Source organism: Lepus europaeus, chromosome 14, assembly GCF_033115175.1.
Source record: "Lepus europaeus isolate LE1 chromosome 14, mLepTim1.pri, whole genome shotgun sequence".
Classification (NCBI taxonomy): Eukaryota; Metazoa; Chordata; class Mammalia; order Lagomorpha; family Leporidae; genus Lepus; species Lepus europaeus.
This window is the reverse complement of record NC_084840.1, coordinates 20800715-20810748: the sequence shown is the minus strand read 5'-3', so window position 1 is coordinate 20810748 and position 10034 is coordinate 20800715. Positions and strand designations below refer to the sequence as shown.

The 10034-nt window shown below is 49.7% G+C and overlaps 1 non-coding gene across 1 annotated transcript; it reads left to right on the top strand.

Moving 5' to 3' along the window:
- The first annotated feature begins 227 nt into the window (after nucleotides 1–227).
- Nucleotides 228–335, top strand: LOC133774039 (U6 spliceosomal RNA). The gene has a single exon (XR_009868017.1). It is a non-coding gene; the product is annotated as a U6 spliceosomal RNA (small nuclear RNA).
- The last annotated feature ends 9699 nt before the right edge of the window (nucleotides 336–10034 follow it).

The following is a 10034-nucleotide window of genomic DNA, read 5'->3' as shown; positions in this document are numbered from 1 at the left end:
ATGGGCGCTCAGCACTGCTGGGCACACCGCGGCACGCAAGCCTCTGCTGTAGACTTGCTAGCTGAGAGGAAGCTTCGACAAGTTCGTCTTCTTTGCTCTTGGCAAAGCACCTGGACAGCTCCGTGCCTCCCTGCACTCCAAGGCCACGCCTGTGTCCAAAGTTCCCAGTGACACAACCCGCAGACCTCGGGGCGCTCAGACACTCACCTGTTTCTCTGGAGGTCTAGATGCTTGCACATACCAGAATACCAGCACATACCAGAATACCAGAGAGAAGATGCGCACGGCCCCTGAGCAAGTATGACACGAAAACCTGGGAAGCGTTCCATGCTTTTAGTGTATATTTCAAAATATGTCGTACATAACAAGCATATACCATTTTTTATTTATTTGAAAGGCACAGAGGTGGAGAACTTCCATCTGCCGATTCACTCCCCAAATGCCCACAACAGCTGGGACTGGGCCAGGACAAAGGCTGGAGCCCAGAACTCTGTCCGGATCTCCTACATGGGTGGCAGGGGCCCAAGTACTTGAGCCATCACCTGTTGCCTCTCAGGGTTGCCTTGAGCAGGAAGCTGGAATCAGAAGCAGAGCTGGGACTGGACCCAGGCACTCTGTTCTGAGATACTGGCATCCCGAGCAGCATCTTAATTGCTGTGCCAAAGGCCCACCCTTATTTACCAATTTGAATAAATAAGACATAGGGCAAGATACACAGAGAAGAGTTTCCCTGGGGCCTGAATTGCTTGTAGTCTCAAGAATGGGTTCAGGATGCCAGTGTGTGGCACAGCAGTTTAAGCCATCGCCTGCGATGCCGGCATCCCATATGAGCGCCAGTTCATATGCTGGGACAGCAGAAGATGGCCCGAGTACTGGGACCCCTGCCATCCACATGGGAGACCCGGATAAAGTTCCTGGCTCCTGGCTTTATTCTGGTTCAGTCCTGGTTGGAGCATACCAGCATATGGAATATCTCTCTCTGTTTCTCCCTCTCTTTCACCTTTAAAATAAATAAAATATTTTTTAAAACAATGTGTTCAGGGTTACAGACTGCTGTATGCCAGTACTGAGTGCTAAATCCCAAGTGACAGAAACATTCCTGTGTTTTTAGTAACTTGACTCTTTTATGGACTTGAAAAAGATCACAGAAAAACAAAGTCAAAAGATAAGTCTACTCTGGTGCCAAAAAATGTGAAATCCAGGCATAATTTATAATTTGCATTTCCATGAACTTTGTGAAAGCCCCTCATAGTGCCTTCTAAAGCAAGAAGCCCGGTGGCTCTCCTACACAGATCTAGATAGAAGATAATATCTTCTTTTCTCATATCTCATCGTGCTTGGGCTGGGAAGTCAGGAGTCCTCTGTGGTGATGCAGGCAGCCTTTAAGCTGGGGATTCAAGGTTGGATAAGAGTTAGGCCGGCGCCGCAGCTCACTAGGCTAATCCTCCGCCTGCAGCGCCGGCACACCGGGTTCTAGTCCCGGTCGGGGCGCCGGATTCTGTCCCGGTTGCCCTTCTTCCAGGCCAGCTCTCTGCTGTGGCCCGGGAGTGCAGTGGAGGATGGCCCAGGTCCTTGGGCCCTGCACCCGCATAGGAGACCAGGAGAAACACCTGGCTCCTGGCTTCGGATCAGCGCGGTGCGCCGGCCGCAGCGGCAACCGGGGGGGGGGGGTGGTGGTGAACCAACAGAAAAGGAAGACCTTTCTCTCTGTCTCTCTCTCACAGTGTCCACTCTGCCTGTCCAAAAAAAAAAAAAAAAAAAAAAAAAAAGAGTTAACTAGGCACAGAGCTGGGGGAACGAGTAGGCATACCAGACAGAATCCAGAGTACAAAGCTGGCGGGCCAGTGAGAACCTGAGACCTTCATTAGACTGCAAGGGTTCCAGTTTGGACCTTGTAGGGCAGGAGAGGGATTCTAGCCTTAGACTTGAAGACAATAGGAAAGGGAAGTACAGTTAAGAAGCCCTTTGTTTCTCCTTTCCTTCCTTCAAGTCCTTCTTTTAATTCGTACACAGTATGCACTGTATGCCAGCAACAGTTCATACAGACTCCCATGATCCTAGTAATTACCCTATAAAGAAAGCTGCTAGCATTACAGATGGAAAAGGAAGTCAGTGAATTGGAGAAAGGCAGGTAGACTAAAAAGTTATTTAGGTTGGGGCTGGCACTGTGGTGTAGCAGTTGAAGCTGCTGCCTGCAGTGCCGGCATCCCATATGGGCGCTGGTTCGAGTCCCGGCTGCTCCACTTCTGATCCAGCTCTCTGCTATGGCCTGGAAAACAGTGGAAGATGGCCCAAGTCCTTGGCCCCTGCACCTGTGAGGGAGACCCGGAAGAAGCTCCTGGCTCCTAGCTTTGGATCAGCTCAGCTCTGGCCATTGCAGTCATTTGGGGAGTGAACCAGCCAGGGAATGGAAGACCTCTCCCTCTCTCTCTCTCTCTCTCTCTCTCTGGCTCTTTCTCTCTCTGTAAATTTGTTTTTCAAATAAATAAAAATAATAATTCTTTTAAAAAAAACATTATTTAGGTCGGGGCTGGCGCTGGGGCATAGGGAGTGAAACCACCACCGCCTTCGGTGCTGGCATCCCATATGGTGTTGGTTCGAGTCCTGGCTGCTCCACTTCCGATGATCCAGCTTTCTGCTGTGGCCTAGGAAAGCAGTGGAAGATGGCCCAGATCCTTGGGCCCCTGCATCCACACGGGAGACCCGGAAGAAGCTCCTGGCTCTTGGCTTTGGATCGGCACAGCCCTTCCCTAGCCATTGCAGCCATCTGGGGAGTGAACCACTGAATGGAAGACCTCTCTCTCTTTCTCTCTCTCTCTCTCTCTCTCCCTCTGCCTCTGCCTCTGCCTCTGCCTCTCTGTAATGCTTTCAAATAAATAAATAAATCCTTTAAAATTTTTAAAAAAATAAAAAGGGATTTTCTTCTTTAAAAAAGTTATTTAGGTTAATCACTTAGGAAATGCAAGTCAAAATCACAGTGGGATACTACTTTGAATCTACTAGGTTGACCATAATTAAAAAACGGAAAATAACAAATGCTGGCAAGAATGTGGAGAGACCGGAGCCCTTGTACACTTGCTGGTGGGAATGGAAAATGGTGCACGAACTGTGGAAAACAGTTGGTGTTGCCTCAGAAGTTTAAACTCAGAATTGCTCTATCCCCCAGCAAGTCCACTTCTAAGTACATGGTCAAAAGAAATGCAAAACGGAATGTATTCTGACAAGAGCTTGTACGTGGATGTTGGCAGAAGCACTATCTACAGTAGCCACAAGATGAACACTGCCCAAAAGTCTGTGGATGGATGGATGGGTGGATGGGTGGATGGAGGAACAAAATGCATTGTTTTCCCATATGGAATATTACCCAGCCATAAAAAAGGAATGAAGTGCTGATACGTGCTACAATGTGGGTTAACCTTGAAAACATGTCAAGGGAAGAAATCAGTTATAAAGGTCACATAGTTCACGGTCCCACTTGTGTGAAATACCCCACACAAGGAACTCCATAGACAGAAAGCCGGATGGTGGTTGCCAGGAACTAGGGGATGAAGCGAGTGGACGGTGACTCTAACGCGTGCAGGATTTCCTTTGTAGGAAATGAAAGTGCCTTGGAACTGATTATGCAACATTCCAGGTATATTAAGCACCAGTGACTCATACACTTGAAATGGTTAATTTTATATGAATTCTAACCTGATTTGAAAAAAAAATGCAAAACAGGAAAAAGCTGTTTAGGATGTGGAACTGGTAGATGGCATGGAATGATTAACAGGTAGTGGGGAGGTGAAGAAATACAGGAAGAGATCAGGAGTGACTCCCCGGTGCTGACTGGAACAAATTATGGGAGTGGGGGTGGGGGTGGGGGGTGGGGGCTGGAGCCGCATTCCCTGGGGTGGAGAAGACTGAAGAAGGAAGAGGTGTCTTGGAGGTGACAAGCTCATCAATTGGCTCTGTAAGAGTGGATGACGTTCACCAGCTAAGGGTCTTACAGACGAGTGACACCTAAGCTTGTAAATCTAAATTAGAATGTTTCAGCAAACATTACAGAAATTTTAAAATGTAAAGCAATAAAAAACTAACAAATTTTAAAATATAAAATCTCTGTGCTTGGGGTGAGTTAGTCTAGAGTTAAGACATCACTTGGAAGGCTCACAGGCCCTATCGCAGTACCTGGGTTCAAGTCCCAGCTCCTCCCCTGACTCCAGCTTCCTGTTAGTGCACACCCTGGGAGGCAGCACATGGTGCCTCAAGGAGCTGGGTCTCTAACACCCACATGAGAGACTGGAGTGAGTTCCCTGCTCTTGGCTTTGGCCTGGCCCAGCCCCAGCTGATTTGGAGAGTAAACCAGAGGATGGGAGCTCTTTCTCTGTCCGTCTCTGTCTCTACCTCTCAAATAAAAAAGGAGAGGTTGATCAGTTTGAGCCACTGCTCAGGACGCCCACATCCCATATCGGAGTGCCGGGTTGAGTCTTAGCTTCTGTCTTCCAATCCAACTTCCTGTTAATGCATCCTGGGAAACATCAAATAAGGACTCAAATGCAGGGGTCCCTGCTACCCGCCTAATGGAGTTCTGGGCTTCTGGCTTCAGCCTGACTCAGCTCTGGTTGTTGTGGGCATCTAGGGAGTGAACCAGTGGGTGGAGGTGCTCGCTCTCTCTCTCTCTCTCTCTCTCTGCTTTTCAAGTAGATGAAAACAAAGAAGTCTGTGTTCAAGGACCTTGGCAATCTAGCTGGGAAAAAAACCAAAGCATATCACAGTGACTGAATGTGAAGGAAGTCTCAAGCTGGGACAGCTGTTTAACCTGTCAGAGCCAACACGCTGCCTTCCAGGGCCTGCATCTGCAGGAGGCTGGATCTGGGAGCCTGAGCCAGGAATTGAACCCAGACATGTTGACGTTGGACCTGGATGTTTTAACTGCTAGGCCGAACGCCCACCCTCACGATTAACTTTCTGAGTGAGCACTGATCTGCTTCCTGCAGCAACAGCACTATCTGAGATGACCATCAGCAAACGTTCGAGGCCTTAGTTTCCCCACACCGTTGCCAACACTTTTTGCTGTGCTTTTCATGGCCAACCTAGAAGATAAGTAGTAACTCACCATGATTTTCATGGGCATTTTCTCTCTCTTTTTTTTTTTTTTTTAAGATTTATTTATTGGAAAGGCAGAGTTACAGAGAGGCAGAGAGAGAGAGAGATGGAGAGGGAGAGGGAGAAGGAGAGGGAGAGGGAGAGGGAGAGGGAGAGGGAGAGGGAGAGGGAGAGGGAGGGAGAGAGAGAGAGAGAGAGATCTCCATCTGCTGGTTCACTCCCCAAATGGCTGCAATGGCAGAGCTGGGCTAATCTGAAGCCAGGATCCAGGAGCCTCTTCTAGGCCTCCCACATGGGCACAAGGATTTGGGCCATCTTCTACTGCTTTCCCAAGCCATAGCAGAGAGCTGGATCAGAAGTGGAACAGCTGGGACTTGAACCAGCACCCATATGGGCTGCCAGCACTGAAGGTGGTGGCTTTACCTGCTACACCACAGTGCCGGCATTGGGCATTTTCTTAAAGACTAAGATAAATAGTTTATAAATCTGCGGTCCCCCCGCTCCATTTTCTGTACAGTCTACTTCCTAGGGTAAATATGAGGACTAAATGTGTTCATATATTAACCCAGACAGTCAAGGTCAACCAAGGCACTGCCACGTCTCTGAAGAACTCCTGGGCAGGGCGCAGTGTTTCCTCCGTGACAAGTGTGTCCTTTCGTTAAGGCTCCCTGGGAGGTTCTGATGTGCAGCCAGGAACCATGGGAGTCCCGGGGATGTCGTGACCCAGCCCCAGACCTCTGGAAACAGAATTTCCACAAGAGAGGCCTGGAAATCCCTATTTTAAAGGAAGTACCCACAGGGGATGCCTGGGTCCAGATTTTAGTTTAGGAAACCCTGGGCTAGGGGACATTCAAGTGTAGTAAACACAGAGAGTAGCTTGCAGATAGATTATCTGGTTTGTGAGATACTGTCTTCTTGAATCCTGGCCCTTATAAAATAAAGCTTACTCATCTTTGGCTTCTGACCCCGCACAGGGATGCTGCCCTGATTAGCTCCCACCAGCTTCCACGTGCTGCAACTGTCCAGCCTGTGTCACATTGCTGCATTACCACTAATGCTCCCAGCATCCCTGAGAAAGGGAGTTGTGTCTCCCTTCTATAGATGTGGCTCAGAGACATCAAGGAGCTTGCCCAAGGTCACATACCTCATATGTAGTGTAGCATGGATTCAAACCCATGTGATTGGGGGCCGGCGCTGTGGTGCAGTAGGTTAAGTTTTCACCTGCAGTGCCAGCATCCCAAGTGAGTGCAGGTTCGAGTCCTGGCTGCCCCACTTCCAATCCAGCTCCCTCATAATGTGCCTGGGAAAGCAGTGGAAGATGGCCCAAATGTTTGGGCCCCTGCACCCATGTGGAGACCCAGAAGAAGCTCCTGGCTCCTGGCTTCAGATGAGCCCAGCTCCAGCCATTGCGGCCATTTAAGGAGTGAACCAGCAGATGGAAGCTCGCTCTCTCTCTCTCTCTCTTGCTCACTCTCGCTCCCCCCACCCCGTCCGTAACTCTGCCCCTCAAAGATTGCTTCTCCACCCCTGTTAGAGTTTAACAGGCTGTGCTGCTTGCTGCTACATTTCCCAGCAACATTCAGTGAGTTCAGAATTGCACCTCCAAAACACTGGCACCATCCTCCCCAGAGGAACCCCAGGCTGAGCATCCAGAGGCCTTTGGGGAAGGAGGGCTCAGAGCACAGCCAAGGGGCTGGTGACAGCCACCAGCTCTGAGCCCAGATGGCCACACTTCCCTATCCCACCCCCATCACTGCATCCTCCTCAAACTAAATGAAGCCGGAAGGGGATGTCACCTTGGCTCTGGGCAGCAGGAAAGAGGTTGACCTCTGGGAGGGAGAGAGCAGGGCGAGGGTTACAGCAGGGGGAAAATGGGAGGGGGCAGCCGCCCCCAGCAGAATAAAAGTCGGAAAAGTTTCCAGCCATGTCAGGCAAGTCCTGTGACCGTGCCGCACTGGCTGGGGGGTCCGGACTGGATGGGGCTATGGAATTTTCTGACGTTTCAGGATGAGCATCCAGGTGTTCCAGGGAGAAGCCACTGGTAGGCAGCAGCCATGTCTGAAGGCAGGGAATGGGGTCCAGAGGACCTCAAGATAGGAGCTAAGTGAACTAAATACTGGGACAAGCGCCGAGCAAGACTGAAGAAGGCTGCCTCACAGAGGCTGTTCCCCAAAGGGCTCCTGCACGGGTTCCGGCAGTGAACCACTCTCCCCGGCCACCACCTCCACTACCACCCGCCCGGAGACACTCACACTATGTGAAAACTCTGTGCTTGCTCCACGGGCACCGCGTCATCTCAAGTTATCTAGCCCCTCTACCACTAGACTGCTGCCCAAGCTCAGCCTATATAGAAGTTTCTGGAGCCACCATTCCCTCCTTAAGTAAGTGCCACAGTGTCTTCTGGAGTACCTGGGAGTTTGCTAGGGTGCGGCGAGGGGGAACTCCGTCTCACCCACAGTAATGGGACCAGTCAGAGGCTCCGAAGCAGACCCAGGCTCGGCACTGGGGCTGAAGGAGAGACGGTGAGAGGAAGATGCTGTGCAAGAGGGCTTGGTGGGGAAGAAGGCACTGGAATGACTTAGCTGCCTTCCATCGCCAGCTGGACATTACGGGCCATATGGAAGGTAAAGCCAAATCTGGAAAGAGATTTTCCTGGGTGTGGACAGAAACAAGACCCTAAAAATGCAGTCTTCGGGGACCACCTTTGGAGAGGGCAACGCATTCCCGGGTGAGAAGAGTTCCTGGAGGTGACAAGCTTTGAGGGCGTGTGTCTCAAGGCAGGGAAGGGCCTACATGACTTTTGAGGATTCTTGTCATACTAAGGTCCACAACAACGCCTAGAGACCCGCACTGTGTACTTGACACTGGCCTGAGTCCCTCCTTGTGAACCATGTGGCTGGCTTGCTACCTGCTGCCAGTTCTGGGCTTTTCATCTGTGACCTCTGCTCCTCACCTCACACACTGCAGCTATTTCTGCTCCTCCAGTAGACAAGGGCTGGGGTGCCTTCCTCCTTCCAGGGTCACAGCTGGTTGGGCTGGAAGGAAATCCGCTGTCCCGGAGCCCTCTTGTTGTCTGTAAGAATCGTCACAGTGTAGGACAAATGGTCTCGATGAGTCTCGTCCATCTCACCTATCATTCAACATATTTATTGAGTACTACTATGTGTCTGCGACACACAGTGATCAAAATAGATACAGAGATTTATTGTCTCGTCCTAACGGCCCTGATGCTTCTGTCCTTATAATCATAGAAATATTTGTAGGCTAGCGTCATGGCTCAATAGGATAATTCTCCGCCTGTGGCGCCGGCACCCCGGGGTTCTAGTCCCGGTTGCTCCTCTTCCAGTCCAGCTCTCTTATTAGGAGTGCAGTGGAGGATGGCCCAGGTCCTTGGGCCCTGCACCCCCATGGGAGACCAGGAGAAGCACCTGGCTCCTGCCTTTGGATCAGCACGGTACGCAGGTCACAGCGCGCCAGCCGCAGCGGCCATTGTGGGGTGAACCAACAGAAAAGGAAGACCTTTCTCTCTGTCTCTCTCTCTCACTGTCCACTCTGCCTGTCAAAAAAAAAAAAAAAAGAAAGAAAGAAAGAAAAAGAAATACTTGTAACACCTGTAGAGAACAAAGAACTCCTATGTGCGATATATGAAGAACTACAAAGCGGTAAGATGGAAAGCCTCCTGGGAAATGGAAACAGTACTTGAACAGAGGGGCCTGTGTTGTGGCGCAGTGGGTTAAACCACCACCTGTGCTGCCAGCATACCTTATTAGAGCACCAGTTCAAGTCTCAGCAGCTTCACTTCCTCCATCTCCCCACTAATGTGCCTGGGAAAGCAACAGAAGATGGCCCAACTGCTTGGATCCCTGCCACCCAGGTGGAGTTCCTGGTTCCTGGTTTCAGCCTGGCCCGCCCAGGCCTTGGCAGCCATTTGGGAAGTAAACCAACAGAAGGAAGATCTCTTTCCTTCTCTCTGTCACTTGGCCTTTCAAATAAATGTTAAAAAAGATTTTTTTTTTTAATACTTGAAGAGATATCCAAATGGATTAAAAAAAAAAAAAAAAGAAAAGAAAGACAAGGTGCTCAGGGGCTGGTGCTATGGTGTAGCAGGTAGAGCCACTGAGCAGTGCCGGCATCCCATATGGGCGCCGCTTCGAGTCCTAGCTGCTCCACTTCCGATCCAGCTCTCTTCTATGGCCTGGGGAAGCAGTAGAAGATGACCCATGTGCTTGGGCCCCTGCTCCAGCCTGGGAAAACCCGGAGGAAGCTCCTGGCTCCTGGCTTCGGATTGGCATAGCTCTGGCCATTGTGGCCAACTGGGGAGTAAGCCAGCAGATGGAGACCTCTCTCCCTCTCTCTCTCTCTCTCTCTCTCTGCCTCTCTGTAACTCTGCCTTTCAAACAAATAAATAAATCTTTAAAAAAAGAAAAGAGAAAAGGTGCTCAGCCTCATTGGTTATCAGGACAAGCAATTTAAACCACGTACACCCTAACTATAATGGCTAAAATTTTGTTTACCTTTTTAGATAAACATTTCAAGTGTTGATAAAGATATAGAGCAACTGGAACTCAATGGCACTACTGTCGGGAGTGTAAATTAATATGAGCACATTGGAAGATTGTTTTGTAGCATTCACCAAGCCAAACAGACACCTACCCTATGCCCCAGTTATTCAGTTTCTAGGTATATAGCAAATAAAAGTGTGAACAAAAGGGTACCAAAGCACCTGAAATGAAATTTTATAGCAGCACTATTCATATTAACCCCAAACTGGGAACAACCCAAATATGTATGATCAAATGTGGCCTATTCATTTGACAGCATTCTGGACTATGAAAATGAATGAGCTACTGTTAGCACACCCCATGGGTATGTTCCTCAAACATATTGAGTTAGAGAAGCCAGACACAAAGTGATACCTACTGAATGGTTCCATTTGTATAAGAAGT